Source organism: Pseudophryne corroboree, chromosome 5 (genome assembly GCF_028390025.1).
Source record: "Pseudophryne corroboree isolate aPseCor3 chromosome 5, aPseCor3.hap2, whole genome shotgun sequence".
NCBI lineage: Eukaryota > Metazoa > Chordata > Amphibia > Anura > Myobatrachidae > Pseudophryne > Pseudophryne corroboree.
This window is the reverse complement of record NC_086448.1, coordinates 324,885,005-324,910,672: the sequence shown is the minus strand read 5'-3', so window position 1 is coordinate 324,910,672 and position 25,668 is coordinate 324,885,005. Positions and strand designations below refer to the sequence as shown.

The 25,668-nt window shown below is 47.8% G+C and overlaps 1 protein-coding gene across 5 annotated transcripts in view; it reads right to left on the bottom strand.

Annotated features, from left to right (window-relative positions):
• The window catches only part of STARD3NL (STARD3 N-terminal like), a 132,153-nt gene that overhangs the window by 103,612 nt on the left and 2,873 nt on the right, over window positions 1-25,668 (bottom strand). For 2 of the 5 annotated variants that reach the window (XM_063922524.1, XM_063922525.1), the window contains exon 1: window positions 24,756-24,910. The exons of 1 other annotated variant lie outside the window; for it this stretch is intronic. The gene's annotated coding sequence lies outside the window, so the exon portion shown is untranslated. Of the gene's footprint in view, window positions 1-24,755; window positions 24,911-25,668 lie in introns of those variants that run through there. 2 more of the 5 variants (XM_063922522.1, XM_063922521.1) reach the window with 1 other exon arrangement.

Genomic DNA, 25,668 nt, shown 5'->3' with positions numbered 1-25,668 from the left:
ATCTTCTGCAGCATATGACACAGAGTCCCTAGACATGGCTATGTGAGATAGTAAACACCCACACACAGGGAAATGTCAGACACAGTTTCCCCCCAAGTATGCAACAGAGAGACACAGAGATTGGAGCCAACCCACACACAGCGCTTTTTAAGGTAGAACTAATTAAACTACTAGTGCTGTCTGTGTACCTTGATAGACTACACAGACTTTACACAGCCTCCCCCTCCCTTCTACAACCCCCTGGTACCGTACAAGATAGCTGGAGTTGACTTGGAGGGACAGCTCTCCCGGTCAGCGCTTCTGTAGGCAGGAAGATGGCGCTGAGTGCTGCTGGGTCTGCTCTAAGAAGCTCCGCCCCCTTTCAAGGCGCTGCTTCCCGCTTTCCTGTAGTTTATAGTGGCCTGAGGAATTGTGCTGGCAGCAATCCTGGGACCCTGACAGGCTTTCTGGACCATGTAGGGTGTAGGCGCTGGCTCAGGGCGCCCCTCAACGCTGAGCCCTGGAGCGCAGTTACTACCCTGTTGCCGCCATCTTCACACTGGCTCCCCACTTGCCAGGGGGGCCGTGACTAACTCGCCACTGAAGTCTTCTGGCTCTGTAAGGGGGTGGCGGCATGCTGCTGGAAAGAGCGATCCCCTGTGGCGGCGAACGTTCGATCCCCTCAGGAGCTCAGTGTCCTGTCAGCGGAGATAGTGGCACAGACTCCTTAGGGCGGACCCCGCCCCCCCACCCCTCCTTAGTCGCTTGAAGCAGGAAGGCTGTTGCCAGCAGCCTCCCTGTGCCTAAACTCTAAAAAAAAAAAAAAAAAAACTAAAAGAACTCCTATGGAGCTCCCCTAGCTGTGACCGGTTTCTCCGGGCACATTTTCTAAACAGAGTCTGGTAGAAGGGGCATAGAGGGAGGAGCCAGCCCACACTATTAAACTCTTAAAGTGCCAGTGGCTCCTAGTGGACCCGTCTATACCCATGATACTAATGTGGACCCCAGCATCCTCTAGGATGTAAGAGAAAATAGGTTTTTAGGAGTTTAAATAGTTTATCAAAACCCGTGGCATCTATATATAAGCCCCCTCTGCAGACCCTGCTACACAGATCCCCTCTCCCCAATCTAACCGGAACAGATCAGGAAATGCGGACCTTGATGCCTCAACTGTTATTATTGTATGTTTTTGTTTTTACATTAACTGATGTCTGTCTTCCCTTTCCCTGTGTTCTCCTCATTACCATTTTTCTTCAGTGTTCCCCTGCAGTTTGTTTTTGCATACAGTATATTCAATAAAAATTTCATGTGGAAAAAAAATGCTATAGCAAAGTCTGCAACAAAATAAATGTTTGTAAATAATCTTCAGTGTGTTCTGCACCTTGTTTGTAAATAACCTTTGATGTTCTGCCTAAAAACAAGCAGTACAAATTCAAGATTGTTTTGTCATCGACTAACAAATGCTGAACTGGCCACGAACATATTAGACCAGTCCACTTCAAAATCACTTGGGTCTGTGGGGGTCATTCTGACCTGATTGCTCACTGCAGTATTTCGCAGCGCATCGATCAGGTCAGAACTGCGCATGCGCCGGCGCATGGCTGACAGCCGACGGCTGTCGCTGCCTAGCGATCGTATCTCCCTGATTGACGGGCAGAGGCAGTCGCTGGGCGGGAGGGGGAAGCACAGCGGCGTTTGGCCGCCGTTTTGTGGGCGCGGTCCGGCCAACGCCCACAGGCCGTTTTGAAGGCGCGGCCCGGACAACACCAGGGCGCGGTTCTAGACCACATGAACTACGATATTACATCTGATAACAGCATTAAGCTCCTGCGGCTGGCGGAGAGTTACTCGTCGCTGCGACCCGGGCAGCGACGAGTAACTCCAGGCCAGCCGCAGGAGCTTAGCTGGCTGGTAGTTACTCTTCAAGTATAAAAGGATCGCCGCTGTGCGATGCTTTTCTACTTGTACAGGGGGGCGGCCAGACATGCGGGGTGGACTAGCCCTGTGCTGGGCGTCCCCCCGCATGTCAGTGTAAGTGATCGTAGCTGCGATGAGGTCAGAATGACCCCCTATGTACATACAGCTTAATGCTGTTATCAGATGTAATATCGTAGTTCATGTGGTCTAGAACTGCTAGGAAGGCAAAACCAAAACCTACATAACATAACACTATCGGCCCAAAGAATCGTTATCCTTATAATATCTGTAAGTTTTAACAAAATGTTTCAGATAGAGCAATATACTTTTCTTTAAACCATAAGCTGTGTACACACTGGAAGATATATTGTCCGTTTGCTCGTGGGCCCGTCGGTAGGTTTGTACCCCCCATATGTTTGTGAACGACATAGGTCAAAGACATACAGACGTGTCCTCTTACAGTTCATACTTGTTGCAGTCATGCTAAATAGCCCTCGAAGTCGCACCATGCCGTGGCAGTACTTGGTAACGCCGAGCATCTTTTTTTGCATTTATTTCTGTGAAAATGCGTCTTAGTAAAATAATAGGACGCATAAGCAGTTTCTCCTGATAAAAAAAAGAAATATGCATCATGCCTATAATGTGTGTGTAATTGCGGCTGTATCTGCATCTGAAATGCCACGTTTTCCATGAAAACACTGTAGCATAGCACTTTGTATGCAAATACAGTCGCAGTCACACACAGGATGTAGGCATGCTGCTCATTTTAATCAACAGAAGCTGTTTGTGTGTCCTATTACATTACTTTGTGTCTAAGGCGCATTTTCGCAGAAAATATGCAAAAAAAGACGCTCTGCACTACCGAGTCACACAGCACTCACTTTATGTGTAACGCGACTTGTAGCACATGGAGCAAAGAAGTAAGAAGACACATCTGTATCACGTGGGCTGTGCAGCACAGCATATGGCAGATATATCTTAAGATATTTTTGCGCATCTGGCTGTGTGCACATGCTGCAGGTACCACCAGTGACTGACATCTCAACTGGGTGGGTGCATTTAAATGCCTACCCTGTTGTGAAGTCAGGCTCAACACATCGGTTGGACAACGGGTAAGTGTGTATGCAATTGTAATAATTTTTATAGTCAAATCTCACCAAATTAGCAGTGCTGCATTGAAAATACAGGGGCTGTCATGGAGAAAACAGAGGAGAGGCAGCTCTGATACTAACCAGTGCCAACCCAGCCAGTGATCTCACTGCCCATCACTGATGCCAGCCACCCGCAGCAAGCAGTACACACAGCTAGATGTGTCAGTATACATTATCTGAGTATCTGCCATTGGCTGTGCTGCACAAGCGGCGCAATGATGCTCACAGACATATCAGGGGTACACACCCGCCAACGCACCCACAATATATCGGCATTCGCTCATACTGCTGATATATCGGCCAGTGTGTACCCAGCTTGGGGAGGAGCTCACCTCCTCCTCTAGGGATCAGGTTCCAGACTATGTTCTTGAATTATACTTGTTACCTTATACTACAGAGGACTATGGTCTATTGTCTACAGTGCATTACTTATTAATCTGCTACATTATCATGTATGCACTAACAGTATTTACTAGACATACAGATGGGTCCTCCGTTATTGGCTCTTTCTGCGCCTAGACGGAGGTTTAGTCACGCCTAGGCGATAGCTTAGGTTGCCGAGTTTAATCACGGACAGGCGCGTTGAGGCGCGACTAGATACTCAGCATGCAATACACATCTCCACCACTGGGTGGCTAATGCTCCACTAATCCAGTACTTTAGATCGAATAGCGGCAGATTGATATACAAGCTCTGGCAAATGGTCAGTGACGACTTTAATGTTAATAGATTGTGACCAATGGTCAGAGACGAAGAGTTAAAAAAATAAATATAGTTTATACAGACACAAACGAACATGTTAAAACACTTGTGTATGCAGACGCAAGATTGTGTATGCAGACGCAACTAATGAGTGAAAGGAATAATGTAGCTCATTGACTTTAAAGTATGTACAGTGCATTAAATACCGTGCTTTTGAAATACATGTATGAGCGTCCGAGTCCCCTAAGGCATAAACCAACACCAATGGGAAGGAATTGCTCTTTGCAGTACTTTTACACATGAACTTGTGAATCTTTCATTAGGCGTCATGGGCTAGCGAAGAAGGCTCCGCCTCCCATGCTTAGAGTCCCGAGTTCGATTTCCAAAGTGCCAACCTTTTTTTTCTTTTTTTTAATCTGTTCCCGTGACATTCACTTTATTATTATTTTTTCTTTGTAATACATTCAATGGAAGGGTGCACACAGGTTTCACATAAATCAGATTAAATCTGCAGGAGCGACTCATTCCGCTATATACGATACACAGTGGTAATGAGTATAAAATAGTGTATTCTGACGCAACTAACCGAGCAACACAGTACTGTAGATCATCTGCGTTTTTGTATTGTACCTGACCTGAACTCCCTCCCGGTCTACCGCATGAACTGTGCAGGCTCCATGGGGGAAAGGCCGAGGGGGTAGAGGTAGGCGGTAAAAAATACTGTGCTTTTGAAATACATGTACTACATGAGCGTCCGAGTCCCCTAAGGCATAAACCAACTAAAGATTGTGTATGCAGACGCAACTAATGTGTGAAAGGAATACTGTAGCTCATTGACTTTAAAGTATGTACAGTGCACTAAATACTGTGCTTTTGAAATATGAGCGTCCGAGTCCCTTAAGGCATAAACCAACACCAATGAGAAGGAATCGCTGCTTGCAGTACTTTTACAAATGAACTTGTGAATCTTCCATGAACCGTCGTGGGCTAGCGATAAATGCTCCCACTTCCCACGCTGAGAGTCCCGGGTTCGAGTCCCAAAGTGCCAACCTTTTTTTTGTGTGTGTTCCCGTGACATTCACTTTTTTAAATCTTTTTTTTCTTTGTAATACATTCAATGGAAGGGTGCACAAGGTTTCACATAAATCAGAGTAGATCTGCAGGAGCGACTTATTCTGCTATATACAATACACAGCGATAATGAGCACCCGTAGAAATACAGTACCAGTAAATATAAATTAGTGTATTCTGACACAACTAACTGTTTGAGCAATACAGTACTGTAGATCGTCAGTGTTTGTGTATTGTACCTGACCTGAACTCCCTCCCTGTCTACTGCATGAACTGTGCTGGCTCCCAGGGGGGAACACGTCCGTTTGCGTCTGTGTACACTACTGGTTTTATGTTGCTTTGTCTGCGGGACTTGGACGCTCACATATTCCTAAAGTACTCTAAATGGACCATATATGCTGTACTATTTGCGTCTGTACTGTATATACTGTATGAAATAATGTAGCGTAATGAGGCGCTGTGTATACTGTATGTAGCGTAATGTATTGTATTTTACGAGAGACCACACGCATGCGCAGTGGTGATTGTAAAAAGCGACATCTGGTGGATGATCGCAGGTATTACACTTAAAGGTAACGACAAACGCTCTGTGCGCCTCCCTGCGAATAGGCGCGCCTCTCTGCAACTAGGTGCGCCTCGGCATGCTGCGCATGCCCGATCGCGACTAATGCCTCAGCCAGTCAAGATAACAGAGGACCCATCTGTATTTATCAAAGGGCCTGCATTCTCTGGTGGTTAGGAAAACCAATGTGGCTGCTGGCCACACTCCTTCTGGGGACCGGCCACACCCCTACAGATGGGCCCCTACCACGTTGTTCCCCGGTGAGCTCTCATGCCCCAGTCTGACACTGGCTGGATCCCATGTTAAAGCTACTGCTGCAATAAACGGGTGGCGCTTGATATGCCGGCTGTCGGGATTCCGGCACTCAGCATACCGGCGCCGGAATCTCGACAGCCAGCAAACCGACAACTATTTTCCCTCTTGGGGTGTCCACGACACCCCTGGAGGGAGAATAAATAGCATGGCAAGAGCAACAAGCCCGCAAGGGGCTCTTTTGCGCTCGACCAGCTGCGCTGGGATCCCGAGCGCCGACATACCGTAGAAGACCCCAATAAACAATCCAAGATAAACTGTACAAAGTCACACCCCAAGTCAACTCTGATTAGTTTAACACTTGATTGGTCTTTTCAACCTTAAAGAGAAAGAACACAGCAAGTTTATAAACACGTTAGCGTTTACCTGTAGCGTGACTTCTGCAAATCTGATCTAGAACTGTATCCTGCACTAGCAGCAGCAGCTTTAACTCAGAATCCATCTCTTAATGACTGTTGCGCTGCAGTTTCTAATCACACGATCCAGTATGGGCATTTGTCACTATTAAGAAGGTTTTAAATTTGAGTTTAATCAGTATTTTTAGATTTACCACTAAATAAAAAGGTGTCACTGTAAATGGTTTTTTTTTTCCTTCTCATGAGCTACCAACTAGACGCTGTGTGAAGAATTTTGAGAGCAAGATCTTAAAAAAAGAGGAACCGTTTGCAATGTACACATATTGTTACCAATTACCTCCATCTGCAGAAAAATGTCACTATACTTTTGAGAGGCTTAATCGTTGTTAGTAGCTGATTCATCTATGGCTATGCGCGACAATCAATAATTTGGAAGTGAGAGAAAACACAATGGCAGGGGGATCACGGAACACTATTTATGACATCCATTATCTTTTACATTTATATTACTCTTACATGCAATTTAGGTGAAACTATATTCACTAAACATGTTTCACTGGATTTTTCATGTATTCATTTTTTTTAGATTGAGTTGTTTTTCATTGCTTTAATTAGAGATGAGCGGGTTCGAATGTAACACCAGAATTAACACCAGTTCGGTTTTATCCAGATTTTATCTATTGGATATCCAAAACACGTGACATCCGTGAGCCAATAAGATGCCGTTTTGAGAACCGAGTAAAACCGAACCAGCTCATCTCAAGCTTTAATACATATTTTTTTATTATATTCACCTGGATTATTGGGTTGGATTTATCACATACACTACAATTATTTGACGTTTTAATATATAGTAATTCCAACAGTATTGTCTTATTACTTATTTCTTATGTCGTTTACAAAAGGTAGATTTTTCTCTAAACAGACATATTTGGATTTATTGCACACATTATATATGTATATATATATATATATATATATATATATATATAGGTAGTGGAGAAAATAAGCGCTAATGAGTGTAATAACAATTATAACGGAAATACTCAGGTGGGTGGAGTTATGGCCTTGGACACTTATCTGGTAAGTGAGAACTTCCAGCCGATGTTCATCATTTAAGATTAACATGTAAAAAAAAGAAAAGAACAGCAAACATAGTGTGTATCGTTCATGAATTAAAATGATGTCATTTGCAATATAGGGCAAGAAATTAGGGAACTTGCTTATTCCCAATAAAAATGTAATCTGTAGCCCAGACTTCACAACATAAAATACAGATTTAATGAACAATAACATAAAAACGGCTAGACAACACACGTACAAGATTTAAAATTATAAAAGCTTATCTGTCCATCATAGTAATAGGGAGGTCAGCAACAAACTATCCCCAGGACACAAGATAGCCAAAGATTATGCGTACAGGATAAAAAAGGTTCAAACGCTTATCTGTCCATCAAGGGGAGTTCAGCAGCAAACAGTCCCAACACGTTTCGTCCGTCAAGGTGTGGACTTCTTCAAGAGGATCCTATATATATATATATATTTATAAAAAGTCCTACTGTACTGATTATAGGATGGGTACACACAATGCGCTATATTGTTCAATCAGCCAAGGAATTACATATCGCATAGTGCATCTGTCTGGGTGTACAGAAGATATGTCTGTGAATGGGGATGTAGTTATGTGACCGGGTCACAATACCGATGGCTACAACCCCGCCCCTCCACGACACCCAGAGTGGGAATAAAACCTGTGGCGAATGCAGCTCGCCACTGAGCCCGCAGCGTGGCGAGTGAAGCGAGTAGTGAGGGGCATCGCTGCGTGCGTGTCCCCCCACCACCTGCCATTCTGCTGCCGGGATTCCGTGGTCGGTATGCTGACCGCAGGGATCCCCAGCGCAGGTAAGCTATACCCAACCCTGTGAATGAAGTAGTTCACAGACATTTCACTGGGTTTGCAGCACAGCCAATGCTATATCATTATATCTGCATATATCCGACCCAGGAACCTCCGCCAATGACATCACAACTGGGTGGGCAAATTTAAATGCCTGCCAAGTTGTAATCCGATGTATAGCCAGACATATCAAGCTGCCAATCAGTAAGTGTGTATGCTTACCGGAATCTACTGCTCGCAGGGCAGAGCCATCATTAAAGTGTGTACGCAGCCTTAGTAGAGTTTATACTATGTGATTTATATTTTGATATCATACAGAAGCACAATAAATACATATATTTGCATAGCCCAGAAACATAATATGCCATTTGGATATGTATTGGCCAGTACTACCTTTTTCACTATATGCTGAGAAATACTGTAGGTGAAGGGGATAAACGAGGAATTGGGAATAGGCAGTACGGATGGTGTAATGGTTAGCATTACTGCCTCACAGCACTAAGGTCATGAGTCCGATTCTCACCATGGCCCTAACTGTGTGGAGTTTGTATATTTTCCCTATGCTTGTGTGGGTTTTCTCCGGGTACTTCGGTTTCCTCCCACAATCCAAAAATATACTGGTAAATTGATAGACACCCAACAAAATTAACCCTAGCATGTGTGTGTGTGTGATGCTCCACTGGGGCAGGGACTGATGAGAATGGGCAAATATCCTCTGTAAAGCGCTGCGGAATATGTGTGCGCTATATAAATAACTGGTAATAAATAATGTTGTCCATCAAATACATACTATTACTGTTATCTGTACAGTTTAAGTCACTAATAATCCTAAATCTGTGACCTATTAATTCTGTGCAGTGTGATTTACTGACTTATCTTCACTAACTAAGCATGCAATGACCCAATTCTTTTTCCAACACACTGTTTGAAATTTTTTTATTTTTTTGGATTAATATTTCCTTACTCATTTCCTTTTTATAAGGGTGTTTCCGCACTTATGGACCACCCTGTAGATACAACAGACAAGATAGATAAATAAGATAAAATACTGTAGCTTCAATGGCAAATAGAGGATTTTGACAGGGGGATTCCAATGTTACAGAGATACTGTATGCGTAATAATGCAGTTTAGGGTTGTAAATATTAAGTAGCTTACTTATCAAGCTCAATAGGTCCGTTATACATGTGGGAACAGTAGTTTGTGCATACCTCCAAACTATCACAATTTTGGAGGGACAGTCCCGTTTTTCACGGACAGTCCCGCGGTGGGGAGGCAGTTGGGAGACCCTCTCTCATTTGCTGCTCTGCTTAGCACCAGTGAATAGATGACGTCCATTCGCTGGCAGAGAAGGGACAGGGGGCATGGCCAGAAGCTCACAGATGCGCTGATTATGCCCCCATACTGACGAAAATGGCGATGTGGCTCATGATCCCAGCACTGCCCGTGAGACCACATCCCTAGTCATGAGACCACACCACCTAGTTGTGGCACGCGCAGATAAGAAGGTGGGTGGTATAGTTTATATAGGTTTTTAGTAATGGAGCCATTCTTTATTGCTGCAGCGGATTCAGTATGATATCCTGATGGATGGGATGCCGGCGGTCAGAATACCGACAGCAGCATCCCAACCATCAGAATCCCAGCAGCCCCCTGGAAAGTACTCTAACCCTCCCCTGTGGGTGCCTAAACCTAACCCTCCCCGTGGTGCCTATCCCTCTCCGGGGGTGCCCAGAGGCGTAGCTAGGGTCTTTGGAGCCCAGGGGCAAGATGTAAAATGGCAACCCCCCCCCCCCACCAAAAAAAATAAAAATAAATAAACATAGCAAAAGAGAGAAAAAAAATGGGCGTGGCCACACACCAGAAGGGGTGTGGTCACGCTCCAGAATGGGTGTGGTCACGCTCCAGAATGGGTGTGGTCACGCTCCAGAAGGGGTGTGGTCACGCTCCAGAAGGGGTGTGGCCACTGAAAATGGCCCACAGTGCCAGTTACATTGCCCCACAGTGCCAGATACAATGCCCCACAGTGCCAGTTACATTGCCCAATAGTGCCAGTTACATTGCCCCACAGTGCCAGTTACAATGCCCCACAGTGCTAGATACAATGCCCCACAGTGCCAGTTACATTGCCCCACAGTGCCAGATACAATGCCCCACAGTGCTAGATACAATGCCCCACAGTGCCAGTTACATTGCCCCACAGTGCCAGATACAATGCCCCACAGTGCCAGATACAATGCCCCACAGTGCCAGATACATGCCCCACAGTGCCAGTTACATTGCCCCACAGTGCCAGATACAATGCCCCACAGTGCCAGATACATGCCCCACAGTGCCAATTGCATTGCCCCCCAGTGCCAGATACAATGCCCCACAGTGTCGGATACATGCCCCACAGTGCCAGTTACATTGCCCCACAGTGCCAGTTACAATGCCCCACAGTGCCAGTTACATTTCCCCACAGTGCCAGATACAATGCCCCACAGTGCCAGATACAATGCCCCACAGTGCCAGATACAATGCCCCACAGTGCCAGATACAATGCCCCACAGTGCCAGTTGCATTGCCCCACAGTGCCATATACAATGCCCTACAGTGCCAGTTACATTGCCACACAGTGCCAGATACATGCCCCACTGTGCCAGATACATGCCCCACTGTGCCAGATACATGCCCCACTGTGCCAGATACATGCCCCACTGTGCCAGATACATGCCCCACTGTGCCAGTTACATACCTCACTGTGCCAGATACATGCCCCACACTGTGCCTGATACATGCCCCACTGTGCCAGTTACATGCCCTACTGTGCCAGTTACATGCCCCACTGTGCTCTCTCTCTGCCCCACCCCGGTCACTTACCGAGTCACCGGCGCCGCTTGTTCTATGTGAGGGGAGGAGAGCACCTCTCCTTCCCCTCACCGCTCCAGGACAGGTCTCCGCCGGCTGTGTGGCGCCGGTTCGCTAGTCAATCAGAGCTCGCGGACCGGCAGCCAATCAGGAGCTGGTCCGCAAGCTCTGATTGGCTAACGCCGCCGGAGGCCGGACACAGCAGCGCTGCTAGGGCTTTCAGCGGCTGTGAGGGGAGGGAGAGACGGTGCGCTCTCCTCCCCTCACATTTCGGCTTTCGGCGTCACGGGGACGAGTGGGGCATGATGCCCTGGCCGCCGGCGGCGCCCCCCTCTCCTGGGCCTGCCAAGGCGCCCAGGGCACGTGCCCCACTCGCCCTACCCTAGATACGCCTCTGGGGGTGCCTAACCCTCCCTTCCCTGCTGTCTAACCCTAACCCTCCCCGCTTGGTGTCTAACCCTAACCATTCCTCCACGGTACCTAATCATACCCTTCCCTGCACCCTAACCCCCCTTCTAATGCCTAAACCTAATCTCCCCGCCACCCCCGCTGGAAGAACGATTAGGATTCCGGCTATCGGTATTTTGATACCGGGATCCCAACCTCCATAGGGATTCAGCCGCCATGCTGCAGTGGGATATTAACTGCATCCCACTGCAGCACAGACAATACCACTGGTATCTTCAGGACACAGCACATTCCCTGTGTGCCTTGCATTCCCATACAATAGTAGAACCTAAATTCATCAAGCTGCAAAAACTAAACATTATAAGTTTGATTGCAGGAACCCCTGCCATCCTCAGATGGCCTTAGTTCCTGGAGTCTTCTCATTCTTATGGAAAGGAGGTCTTGGTTTCGAAAGGGTTCTATTCGGATCCCTCCACCTCCTTCAGCCCTCTCTATGCTCATGTGTAAACTCAGTTCACGCATGCACAGGTACTCTGCCAGGTCAAGCCTAAAAGTATAGAATTTTATCGCTACTAATTAACTCACAGGGACAGCTGCTCTGGTAGTGTACTGCAACAAAACTCGCAGCGAATCAGACACATAACGGTGTGGAGTCATCGCATTGTAATAATGAAAAGGTTCTCTTAAGGGTCCCATACACTAGAACGATAATGCCTGATTTCATCAAATTCCGGGCATTCGGGCCAATATATCGGGTGAAATTGGGCATTTTGGAGGTGTTTCCGATCCGCGTTCCCATCAGGGTCGGATCGGCTCCCCTAGATCGTTAGTGCTGCACTTGTGATATGTTGGTTCCCACAGGCATGGCTGGGATCGCATACGATATATCGCATGCAAAAATAAGATTTTACTCACCGGTAAATCTATTTCTCGTAGTCCGTAGTGGATGCTGGGGACTCCGTAAGGACCATGGGGAATAGACGGGCTCCGCAGGAGACTGGGCACTCTAAGAAAGATTTAGTACTACTGGTGTGCACTGGCTCCTCCCTCTATGCCCCTCCTCCAGACCTCAGTTAAGGAAACTGTGCCCGGAAGAGCTGACATTACAAGGAAAGGATTTTGGAATCCAGGGTAAGACTCATACCAGCCACACCAATCACACCATATAACTTGTGATAACATACCCAGTTAACAGTATGAACAACAACAAAGCATCAACTACGGATGCCAACATAACATAACCCTTTAGTTAAGCAATAACTATATACACGTATTGCAGAAAGTCCGCACTTGGGACGGGCGCCCAGCATCCACTACGGACTACGAGAAATAGATTTACCGGTGAGTAAAATCTTACTTTCTCTAACGTCCTAGTGGATGCTGGGGACTCCGTAAGGACCATGGGGATTATACCAAAGCTCCCAAACGGGCGGGAGAGTGCGGATGACTCTGCAGCACCGAATGGGCAAACACAAGGTCCTCCTCAGCCAGGGTATCAAACTTGTAGAATTTTGCAAAAGTGTTTGAACCCGACCAAGTAGCTGCTCGGCAAAGCTGTAATGCCGAGACCCCTCGGGCAGCCGCCCAAGAAGAGCCCACCTTCCTTGTGGAATGGGCTTTTATCGATTTTGGATGCGGCAATCCAGCCGCAGAATGAGCCTGCTGAATCGTGTTACAGATCCAGCGAGCAATAGTTTGCTTTGAAGCAGGAGCACCCAGCTTGTTGGATGCATACAGGATAAACAGCGAGTCAGTTTTCCTGACTCCAGCCGTTCTGGCCACATAAATCTTCAAAGCCCTGACTACATCAAGCAACTTGGAATCCTCCAAGTCACGAGTAGCCGTAGGCACCACAATAGGTTGGTTCAAATGAAAAGATGACACCACCTTCGGCAGAAATTGTGGACGAGTCCGCAATTCTGCCCTGTCCACATGGAAAACCAGATAGGGGCTTTTACACGACAAAGCCGCCAATTCTGACACACGCCTAGCCGAAGCTAAGGCCAATAGCATGACCACCTTCCACGTGAGATACTTTAGCTCCACGGTCTTAAGTGGCTCAAACCAGTGGGATTTCAGGAAACCCAACACCACGTTGAGATCCCAAGGTGCCACTGGTTGCACAAAAGGGGGCTGAATATGCAGCACTCCCTTAACAAACGTCTGAACCTCAGGAAGAGAAGCCAGTTCTTTTTGAAAGAAAATGGATAGGGCCGAAATCTGGACCTTTATGGACCCCAACTTCAAGCCCATAGTCACTCCAGACTGTAGGAAGTGCAGGAACCGGCCCAGCTGGAATTCCTCTGTAGGGGCCTTCCTGGCCTCACACCAGGCAACATACTTACGCCATATACGGTGATAGTGTTTTGCTGTCACGTCCTTCCTAGCCTTTATTAGCGTAGGAATAACTTAATCCGGAATGCCTTTTTCCGCTAGGATCCGGCGTTCAACCGCCATGCCGTCAAACGCAGCCGCTGTAAGTCTTGGAACAGACAGAACCCCTGTTGCAACAGGTCCTGTCTAAGAGGCAGAGGCCATGGGTCCTCTGTGAGCATTTCTTGCAGTTCCGGGTACCAAATCCTTCTTGGCCAATCCGGAACAATGAGTATTGTTCTCACTCCTCTTTTTCTTACGTTCTCAGCACCTTGGGTATGAGAGGAAGAGGAGGAAATATATAGACCGACTGGAACACCCACGGTGTCACTAGTGCGTCCACAGCTATCGCCTGAGGGTCCCTTGACCTGGCGCAATACCTTTTTAGCTTTTTGTTGAGGCGGGATGCCATCATGTCCACCTGTGGCAGTTCCCATCGATTTGTAATCTGCGTGAAGACTTCTTGATGAAGTCCCCACTCTCCCGGGTGGAGGTTGTGCCTGCTGAGGAAGTCTGCTTCCCAGTTGTCCACTCCCGGAATGAACATTGCTGACAGTGCTTGCACGTGATTCTCCACCCAACAAAGAATCCTGGTGGCTTCCGCCATCGCCACTCTGCTTCTTGTGCCGCCCTGGCGGTTTACATGAGCCACTGCGGTGATGTTGTCTGACTGAATCAGCACCGGTTGGTTGCGAAGCAGGGGCTCCGCTTGACTCAGGGCGTTGTATATGGCCCTTAGTTCCAGGATATTTATGTGCAGACAAGCCTCCTGACTTGACCACAACCCTTGGAAGTTTCTTCCCTGAGTGACTGCCCCCCATCCTCGGAGGCTCGCATCCGTGGTCACCAGGACCCCATCCTGTATGCCGAACCTGCGGCCCTCGAGAAGGTGAGCACTCTGCATCCACCACAGAAGAGACACCCTGGGGGACAGGGTGATCAGCCGATGCATCTGAAGATGCGATCCGGACCACTTGTCCAACAGATCCCACTGGAAGATCCTCGCAGGGAACCTGCCGAAGGGAATGGCTTCGTATGATGCCACCATCTTTCCCAGGACTCGCGTGCAGTGATGCACCGACACCTGTTTCAGTTTTAAGAGGTCTCTGACTAGAGTCACGAGCTCCTGAGCCTTCTCCGCCGGGAGAAACACCTTCTTCTGGCCTGTGTCCAGAATCATGCCCAAAAAGGGCAGACGCGTCGTAGGAATCAGCTGCGACTTTGGGATATTCAGAATCCAGCCGTGCTGTTGCAACACTTCCTGAGAGTGTGCTACGCTGATCAGCAACTGCTCTCTGGACCTCGCCTTTATGAGGAGATCGTCCAAGTATGGGATAATTGTGACTCCTTGCTTTCTCAGGAGCACCATCATTTCCACCATTACCTTGGTAAATATTCTCGGTGCCGTTGAGAGACCAAACGGCAACGTCTGGAATTGGTAATGACAGTCCTGTACCACAAATCTGAGGTACTCCTGATGAGGTGGATAAATGGAGACATGCAAGTAAGCATCCTTGATGTCCAGAGACACCATAAAATCCCCCTCTTCCAGGCTTGCAATGACCGCTCTGAGCGATTCCATTTTGAACTTGAATCTTTTCAGATAAATGTTCAGGGACTTTAAATTCAATATGGGTCTGACCGAACCGTCCGGTTTCGGTACCACAAACATTGTGGAATAGTATCCCTTTCCCTGTTGAAGGAGGGGAACCTTTACCACCACCTGCTGGAGATATAACTTGTGAATTGCCGCTAACACTACTTCCCTTTCCATGGGGGAAGCTGGCAGGGCCGATTTGAGGTAACGGTGAGGGGGCATCACTTCGAATTCCAGCTTGTATCCCTGAGACACAATCTGTATAGCCCAGGGATCCACCTGTGAGTGAACCCACTGGTGGCTGAAATTTCGGAGACGCGCCCCCACCGCTCCTGGCTCCACCTGTGGAGCCCCAGCGTCATGCGGTGGATTTAGTGGAAGCCGGGGAGGACTTCTGTTCCTGGGAACTAGCTGTATGGTGCAGCTTCTTTCCTCTACCCCTGCCTCTGGCAAGAAAGGATGCACCTCTGACTTTCTTGCTTCTTTGTGATCGAAAGAACTGCATTTGGTAATACGGTGCTTTCTTAGGCTGTGAGGGAATATATGGCAAAAAATTTTACTTCCCAGCCATAGCTGTGGAAACTAGGTCCGAGAGACCGTCCCCAAACAATTCCTCACCCTTGTAAGGTAAAACCTCCATGTGCTTTTTGGAGTCGGCATCACCTGTCCATTGCCGAGTCCACAGGACCCTTCTGGCAGAAATTGACATTGCATTTATTCTAGAGCCCAGTAGGCAAATGTCCCTCTGGGCATCCCTCATATATAGGACAGCATCTTTTATATGCCCCAGGGTCAGTAAAATAGTATCCTTGTCCAAGGTATCCAGTTCCTCAGACAGATTATCTGTCCATGCTGCTACAGCACTACACATCCAGGCCGACGCAATTGCCGGCCTCAGTAGAGTACCTGAATGTGTATAAACAGACTTCAGGATACTTTCCTGCTTCCTATCCGCAGGATCCTTTAGGGAGGCCGTATCCTGTGACGGCAGGGCCACCTTCTTAGATAAGCGTGTCAGAGCTTTGTCTACCCTAGGGGAGGATTCCCAGTTCATCCTGTCCGTTGGCGGGAAAGGGTACGCCATAAGTAACCTTTTGGAAATCAGCACTTTCCTATCGGGGGAATCCCACGCTTTTTCACATAACTCATTTAACTCATGTGAATGGGGAAAAGTCACCTCTTGCTTTTTCTCCCCATACATATAAACCCTCTTGTCAGGGACAGGGTTTTCCTCTGATATGTGCAATACATCCTTCATTGCTATAATCATGTAGCGGATGGCTTTAGCCATTTTAGGCTGCAATTTTGCATCATCGTCATCGACACTGGAGTCAGAATCAGTGTCGATATCTGTGTCAAAAATTTGGGATAGTGGGCGCTTCTGAGACCCTGACGGCCTCTGCGTTGTAGGATCAGGCATGGGCTGAGACCCCGACTGTCCCAAGGCATCAGCTTCATCCAACCTTTTATGCAAGGAGTTTACATTATCATTTAACACCTTCCACATATCCATCCAATCAGGTGTCTGTGTCGGCGCCGTCGGCGGAGACACGTCATTCATCTGCACCTGCTCTGCCTCCACATAGCCCTCCTTGTCAAACATGTCGACACACGCGTACCGACACACCATACACACAGGGGATGCTCTATATGAGGACAGGACCCCCACAAGGGCTTTTGGAGAGACAGAGAGAGAGTATGCCAGCACACACCCCAGCGCTATATGACCCAGGAATCACACAGTAACTTAGTGTTTACCCAGTAGCTGCTGTATATATGATTAATGCGCTAAATTTATGTGCCCCCCCTCTCTTTTTACCCTCTTTCTACCGTGAATCTGCAGGGGAGAGCCTGGGGAGCTTCCTCTCAGCGGAGCTGTGGAGAGAAAATGGCGCTGGTGAGTGCTGAGGAAGAAGGCCCCGCCCCCTCAGCGGCGGGCTTCTGTCCCGCGATTATGTGTAAAATTAATGGCGGGGGCTCATGCATATTACAGTGCCCAGCTGTATATATGCTGCTTTTTTGCTAGGAGGTACTCAATTGCTGCCCAGGGCGCCCCCCCCTGCGCCCTGCACCCTACAGTGACCGGAGTGTGTGGGTTAGTGTGGGAGCAATGGCGCACAGCTGCAGTGCTGTGCGCTACCTCATATGAAGACAGGAGTCTTCTGCCGCCGATTTTGACATCTTCTTGCTTCAACCCGCCGGCTTCTGTCTTCTGGCTCTGCGAGGGGGACGGCGGCGCGGCTCCCGGAACGGACGACCAAGGTTAAGTTCCTGTGTTCGATCCCTCTGGAGCTAATGGTGTCCAGTAGCCTAAGAAGCGCAACCTAGCCGCAGTTAGTAGGTTTGCTTCTCTCCCCTCAGTCCCACGTAGCAGAGAGTCTGTTGCCAGCAGAAGCTCTCTGAAAATAGAAAAACCTAACTAAAATACTTTCTTAATAGCAAGCTCAGGAGAGCTCACTAAAATGCACCCAGCTCCTTCCGGGCACAGATTCTAACTGAGGTCTGGAGGAGGGGCATAGAGGGAGGAGCCAGTGCACACCAGTAGTACTAAATCTTTCTTAGTCTATTCCCCATGGTCCTTACGGAGTCCCCAGCATCCACTAGGACGTTAGAGAAATGTACCAAATCATATGGAATCGTATGGAACCACTCCCGGGTAGCTTTTCAAGGGAAAATCACCTCCGACTTCAGCCTCAGGACATATCGTTGTAGTGTATGGGGCCCTTTACATACTAAAACTGGATCTGTCCAATCTGGCTGGTTGAAAAAATCTGGTCTGTGAACAAAAGACAGTCAATCATTTGCTCCCAAAATCCAGAAAATGGCCAAAAATGGTTGTTTCAATAAACTGGTTACATCAAACGGATTTGACCAATTTGTCTGAATGTCCAATTTTGCCTGTTTTGCAGTGTTTGGAAGCAAATGGTCAATTGTCATTTGCTGCCATATATTTCCATATTTTTGTTGCAACTAGAAAGATTGTAATTTGGAGTGGTCAGCGCGCTCGTTATTAAAATGAAAGAGCAAAATGTAGAAAAAGAGGGGATGTTGCGGGATAGGGTGTTGTTATATATACATAGATGTGTCAGAATTTTTCGTATAAATGTGGGTTTACAGCAATGATCAATCTAATGGTGGTTTCTAAACATAAATTTATTGTGGTATTGGATATATAGAAAGGTCAGCAACCTTCTGAAATGATATATGGTTCCTTATCCCACCGTTCCTTCACCACTGTCAGGTGTGTCCTGCAGACTACCCTTTACAAGGTATACCTCACTGATGGTATACCAAAATGGACCCCAGCTCAGGTAAATGTCAGGTGTACCCTAAGGGTCACCTTTACCATAGGTGTGGTGGGTGCCTATGTATCCTCTGAAGCTGTGTCCTAAATTGGTGTCTGGGGGGTTTTGACCAGTGCGGCGTCCTGCCTGTCAGTCCCCTTTCGTGTGCGGCATTGAGTTGTGGGGTCGTGGGCTGTGGGCTGTGTGTCACACACTTACCGCCGGGGGCAGGTCTCTGCCTGCCGCCGGTAACCTCGTCTCTTCCTTCCACCAACTCAGGCCTTGGTCCTCTTTGTCCGTGTCCTCCGTCTTCTTCGGTCCGCGCGCTCCTCCTGCAGCCGCCGGTCTCCTCCGTCCATGGGTCCCGTTCTACCACTTCCTGGTTTGCGCGTCACGTGCGATGTCACGTGAGCGCTCCATCTGTAGTGAAAGCCGCTGTGTTCCCTTCTCCGGGTTTCAGCACGGATGCCTCTGAACCCTGGACAAAGGCATCCGTGCTGAAACGCGTTGGGACTTGCTAATTTACACCACAATTATTCACAGCCACCCTTCCCCGGCCGGAGAAGGGAACACAGCGGCTTTCACTACAGACGGAGCGCTCACGTAGAAGTAGTCAGGTTCAGTGCAATGGATTTGGAATAATTTATCTTAAAATTAGAAAGGGCTCCGAACCTATCAAATTCCGGCATCAGGTTGGGGAGTGAGGTGACCGGGTTTGAGATTAGAGCGAGTAAATTGTCAGCATATAGGGCCAGTTTGTATACATTCCCCCTCACTAGGAGACCAGAAATATTTTGATTAGCCCTTATACTTCTAGCTAAAGCTTCCATTCACAAAAAAAAAAAAAAAAAGTAGCGGGGATAGTGGGCATCCCTGTCGTGTGCCGTTTGAGATAGTGAAGGGGTCAGATAAGGAGCCATTGATTTTAATTCTGGCAAAAGGGACAGAATTCTGTGGAGACAGGAGTTGCATAGCCCTAGATGTTTCAAAATACCAAACAAAAAGTCCCAGTCTACCCTATCGAATGCTTTTTCAGCATCAGTCGATAACATGATTGAGGGGGACGTGGATTGGTTGGCATAGTGGATCATACTAAGTACCTTAGACGTGTTATCTCTGGCCTCGCGACGTAAGACAAAACCAGCCTGATCCCCATGAATCAAATCAGGCAGCAAAAGCTTAAGACGATTTGCTACTAGTTTAGCGAAAAGTTTTATATCTATGTTCAGCAGCGAAATCGGCCGGTAGCTAGAACAGAGACTGGGGTCTTTACCTTCTTTGGGCAAAACTGTGACATGTGCTTCAAGGGATTGAGGAGAGAATTGCGATGATTCAGAAATGGTGTTGAAGGCTCTTGTAAGAAGAGGGTTAATTTCTCTTTGAAAGCTTTATAGTAGGCAATAATAAACCCGTCAGGGCCCGGGCTTTTGCCGTTAGGCGAAGAGACAATGGCTTTCATGACTTCCTCGGTAGAGAAAGGAGCATCCAAGCCATCTGCATCTTCTTTGGACAGTGCCGGGAAGTCTAGGGATCTCAGATAGGCAGATACAGCTGCTCGATGGGACAGTTTATCTGCCCTCCCATTTGGCCCAGAAAGATTGTATAAGGTGGAATAATAATCCTGAAAGGCTTTAGCAATTTTAAGAGTCTCATGTTGGGGCTGGCCTAAACTATCTTTTATTAAATGAATGAAGGTAAGTGCGCGTTGCTCGCGAAGAGCCTTGGCCAGCAATTTCCCGGGTTTGTTGCCCCACTGGTAATATCTGCTTCGGCACTTTCGATAAGAGAACTTAACCCTGTCAGAGAGTAATTTATTCAGATCGGCCCGAGCGGCCTCGAGATCACAATAGTGTTGGGGGGTTTGGGATTTTTTTTATGGAGAAGTTCTAGGGATTTTATCTTAGATAATAAGTCATCTCTAATTTTTTTCCTCTGTTTTTTACGGACTGAGCCCAACTGAATACACACCCCTCTCAGGACGCACTTATGCGCCTCCCACACAGAGATTTTGGAAACATCATCCATGTAATTCGTGCTAATATAGGAGTCTATAGCAGAGTCAAGTTGAGAGCAACATGCCACGTCTTGCAATAAAGTGTCGTTAAAACGCCACGACCATTGATGACGTGCGCTAGATGGTAGACGTATCGTGAGATTAACCGGAGCATGGTCAGTCCACACAATTTGCCCTATTGAAGAGTCTGAAATTAAATGTAAATGTCGATGACTCAAGAATAAATAATCAATTCTGGAGTACGTCTGATGGGGATGTGAATAAAAAGAAAAGTCCACCTCAGAATGGTGTGTCAGTCTCCTTGAGTCAATCAGCTGGTGGTCAAGCAGGGTACGCCTCACTCTCCTATACTCCTTCTACGGTCTATAAGCAGTCTTCTTAGAAGAATCGTGAAGGGGTTTAAATCACCGCCCATCACCACCACACCTTCGAGGAAAGGCTCAGCGGCTTCCAAAACAGATGACAAAAAGGAAGGCTGCTTAGTGTTGGGGGAATAAACATTTAAAAAGGAAAAACGTTGGCCATGGATATCACAGTTAACCAGCAACCCCCTACCTTCAACCAATCTGTGGGAGGAAACATTAAGGATAGGCAGGTGGCGGGCCAATAGGACGGCTACACCCAACGTCTTTCCGGAAGGGTTGTTGGGCATGAAAACATGAGGGTAATAATGACACTTAAGTGATGGAACGTTGCCGATCTTAAAGTGTGTTTCTTGAATAAGGGCAACGTCTACTCTCTCATCTCTAAGCCATTTGAGGAGTTTAGATCTCTTTTTAGGGATATTCAGGGCTTTAACATTAAGAGTAGTTACACGTAAATCATCCGGACCCATCATAACTTAAACTTTAACAAGTTCGCAATAGACATCTCTACCATAGGAGTATAGTGGGGAGAAAAAAAAGACACTAAGAAAGGACAGTAGCTTGGAAAAGAAATCAGAAAAAGTATAGAAAGAGAATGCATTGCGGAAAGTCACATCGCAAAATGAATCAATAGCAAACCTCGTGGACAGCAATATGAGAAAAAAAAAACTGCTGCAAAAGGGATGGGAATGGAAACCTGCCATCTCCTAACTCAAAGAGACAGGGGATGCAGCATAGTGGGGGTCCTACGGGGGACTAAGGACGGCGACCATCCACGGCATAAAATTTACTCGGTACAAAAAAATTCACCTAGGAATAAGAATGAATACAATATGAAGGATATAAAAAGAGGCCTAAATACAGTGAAGAAACGTTGTCATGGGCAAACGTGATTCATCCTAAATAATGTTTCAAACACAACGTAACAATTACAATAACATATCACCTGTCTAAGCAAACCTTAACAAAACAGATCACATAATGTAGTAGCACAGAAAGGAAGAGCCATATATGCATATGTAGAAACCGGAACTGATACACCAATTCAAACAAAAGATTTCCATCACAGAGGTTCCGAAGATTGCGAGCTAGAAGGAGGAGTCCCCCGCATACGCGGGGATCGCACTTGTTGCCACATGTCATCTGGAGGGGTCACAGTTGGTATAGTAGGCTGATGATGATAAGAGTCCCAGTCAGGCAACAATATTGGCGGTATGCCAAGAGTCGTGAGAAAGGGCGGTAAATCGGACGGGTTGAAGAGCACCGCTACTTTACCATTATGAGAAACCTGAAGAGAGAAAGGGAAGCCCCATCTATATTTCAGTTCGAGTTTCCGAAGGGAGTCAGTAAGTGGCTTCAGGGCTCTGCATTGTTGCAAGGTTGACCATGCCAGGTCAGGAAATAACTGAATCTTGTCACCCTGGAAATCAAGACTATCCAACTGACGGGCCTTTCTCATTATCTCCTCCTTCTGAGCATAATAGTGGAGCCTACAGATCACATCTCTTGGCCTGTCTGACGGTAAGCCTCGAGGCCGAAGGGCACGATGAGCTCTATCGAACAAAATGTCCCCATTTGGATCCAAGTCCATAAGCTCTCCGAAGATCGTGGTTAGTGCGTTCGTCAAATCAGCTTGCTGTACTTTCCGGGAGCCCTCTGACCCTGATGTTATTCCGCCTCCCGCGGTTATCCATATCCTCAATGCGGGATTTGAGAAAGGCAATATCACTCCTCTGATGAGAAATCACCTCTTGAAAATTAGACAGAGTAGGAAAGCTAGATGTCTCGTGTCGTTCCAATACGTCGACATGGGTCGCAATTTGAGACATGTCTTGTTGAAGCGCAGTCACCTCATGTTTGATGGTAGACACTAGGCGAGTCTCCAAAGCCGAGAAATCTTGCTTCGTGGGAAGTGACTTGACATGGGAGAGAATCTTGCTAATCTCTGCTGTCAAAGAGGAGGATAATGGAGGTTGCGGAGTTTGGGGAGCCGTCATGTCGTCCACCGGAGTACGTAAAATCGGGGAGTCAGGAACAGCTAGAGTGGTGGCCGGACCTGTTACAGGTGTGGTCAAGAACTGACGTAGATCTGATGAATGATGGGATGCAGATTTTGGGGTCTCGTCTGGCTTGGTCTTGGCCTTCTTTTTCTTCGTGCCACTCACCATGAGATCGGTTTACAAAGAAAAGCGATGTGGTGTCACTCTTACATATCCCAGGTAGTATAAAAATACGTGGACCGTCGCCGTGCAGTAGCCCCCCCACGTGGGTTTAAGGATACATCAGGCAAGGAGCAGCATTACCCAAACGACCGCCGGGGGTCTTCACATAATGACATATGGAACTGCGGTCTGTGTCTGCAGTAAACTTCAGAGTATAGGTGCAGTATGCAGGGAATCACTGGAGAGTACCTCGAGTCTGTAGGTCTGTAGAAGGAGCCCCTCCTGAGGTGAGGTGTCCAGAAATCCCAGGTAAGCCCCTAACCAGAAGGGGAGTGCAGCTCTGCTTCCCTCAGACCTTTTCTCTGCAGTGTGGGCATGTAGCCCTTATCAAAAATGGCGCCTCCGCCCTCACTTGCAGGGCCTTAATAGCTGGGAGTCCTGGGGCCAGCCAAGCGGGTCTAGACGTTGGTGGAAGCGGTAGAGCAGTGTCCCAGCCACAGCCGCTGCTCTCTAACGAGGGGAAGAGGTGGGTACAGCGTGCGGCGCCTCCGGCATCACCGCGTCACAGACGGCCGCCACGAGCAGCGGGTCCCCACTCCATGCAGCGCCGCCGTGAAGGAGCTAACTGAGACCAGCCAGGCGGGGACACGAGCGGGGAAGCAGCAGAGGAGGCCCACGATCACCGCCGAGCACCTCACTTCCGGTCCGGGTCAGGCGGGAAATCGAGGCCCAGGCTTCAGGTGGATGGGTGGGCCGCAACCCGCACGGGAGCAGACCACACCACCCTGCACAGGGACGTTATATGGGCCAACGGAAGGCAAGTTGCCGCAGGTAGTGAACCCAAACTGGCCAGATAAACGGGTGTCAGGCAGGAGCTCCAAGACACCACAGCCGTTCCATTCAGCTGCCAAGCCACGCCCCCCTGTGCCTATTTCTTATGTTAAGTTTACCTCGAGAGTTGCTACAGTGTTTAAGTGATACTCGAAAAAGCGTAAAAAGTCTACAAATTTCCCCGGACGACGTAATTTTTATTTTTTACATACAGTACCTCCAATTCCACCTGTACAAATGCTGGGAGGTACTGTATGTAAAAAATAAAAATAAAAATGACATCGTCCGGGGGAAAAATAACAGAGACCTGTACTATAGGTTTTCTTGTCCATGCGGATTTCAGGCACCTCAGACTGCATGATAGATAGATAGGCAGATATCCACATCAGTCTGTAGGATGCATAATCTTATATAATAAATGGCTAACACTGCGCATCACCTCTATGGGGGGGATTCAAGTGTTTCGCACACCTGCAGCCACTGGATGGCACCCTACAGAGCAATTCAATTGTTTCTCCGACTGCGAACAGCCGCTGGCATTACTGTTATGTTGTTCCATCATTTTTTACGGGCTGGTATTCAGTAATTTAGAAAGACAGTTATAGAAATAAACATGTTGCTATACATACAGATAAGACTCGCAACATTTCTATTCTACTATACTAAACTGCCAGCTAGCGACAGAGAAGCAATACTGACATAACTGACTGCCCTGTGTAAGGTCTGCACACACATTACTTGTCAGCTGATCTCCCTGCTGTCGGCGTACACACCGCCTAGCTACAGCCTCTCCCAGTTCCCTCTAGTTGTTGTCTTTCTCCTATATCCGGCCTGTTACAGGCTCACACCTCACGGTCACGTCCAAGCATGGAGCAGCCGCCACCGGCTCCCCTGCATGTCTCTCCCCGCTCACTCCCTCTTCCTACCTGCCTGCCGGTGCTGCGCCTGTCTGCCTGCCGCCGTCACCTGCTCTCTCCTGGGCAGCGGATCAGGGACTCTCCGGGAGATCAGCAGCTGCTCGGCGCAGGAGCAGAGAGTGGAGGAGGATCCTCAGGCACCACATGCAGGCGGCTGAGCGAGGAGGGCTATATACAGCGTGCTGCTGCTGCTCATAATAACACACACTACTGACTGTATTATATCTTACACAAACACACACCACTAGTGCTCGCAACCCCTGTACGTCTGTGATAGGTGTCTGCTCATTAGCTACGTGTGTAAACAGTTTTTACAATGTAATTTGCAAAGCACTCTCCCATACAGTATATTACAGGGAACATGAAGCAAATGTTCAACCTCAAACTAGGGATGGACATTGTATTGCAATGATTTGCAACCACCGATGTTTCTCATATGTCCTAGAGGATGCTGGGGTCATCATAGAACCATGGGGTATAGACGGGATCCGCAGGAGACATGGCACTTTAAGACTTTGAAAGGGTGTGAACTGGCTCCTCCCCCTATGCCCCTCCTCCAGACTCCAGTTTTAGAATTGTGCCCAGTGAGACTGGACGCACTGCAGGTAGCTCTACTGAGTTTCTCTGAAAAAATACTTTTTGTTAGGTTTTTTATATTCAGGGAGGCTGCTGGCAACAGTCTCCCTGCTTCGTGGGACTTAGGGGAGAGGAGTATGACCCACTTCCAGTGAGTTCAAGAGCTCTGCTTCTGGCTACAGGACACCATTAGCTCCTGAGGGTGCTGATCGCTGGGTACGCCTAGATGCTCACTCCCGCAGCCTGCTGTCACCCCCTTTCAGAGCCAGAAGTCAGAAGACAGGTGAGTAGAGGAAAGAAAGAAGACTTAAGGCATTTATCTGAGGTACCGCAGCGCGCGGACACT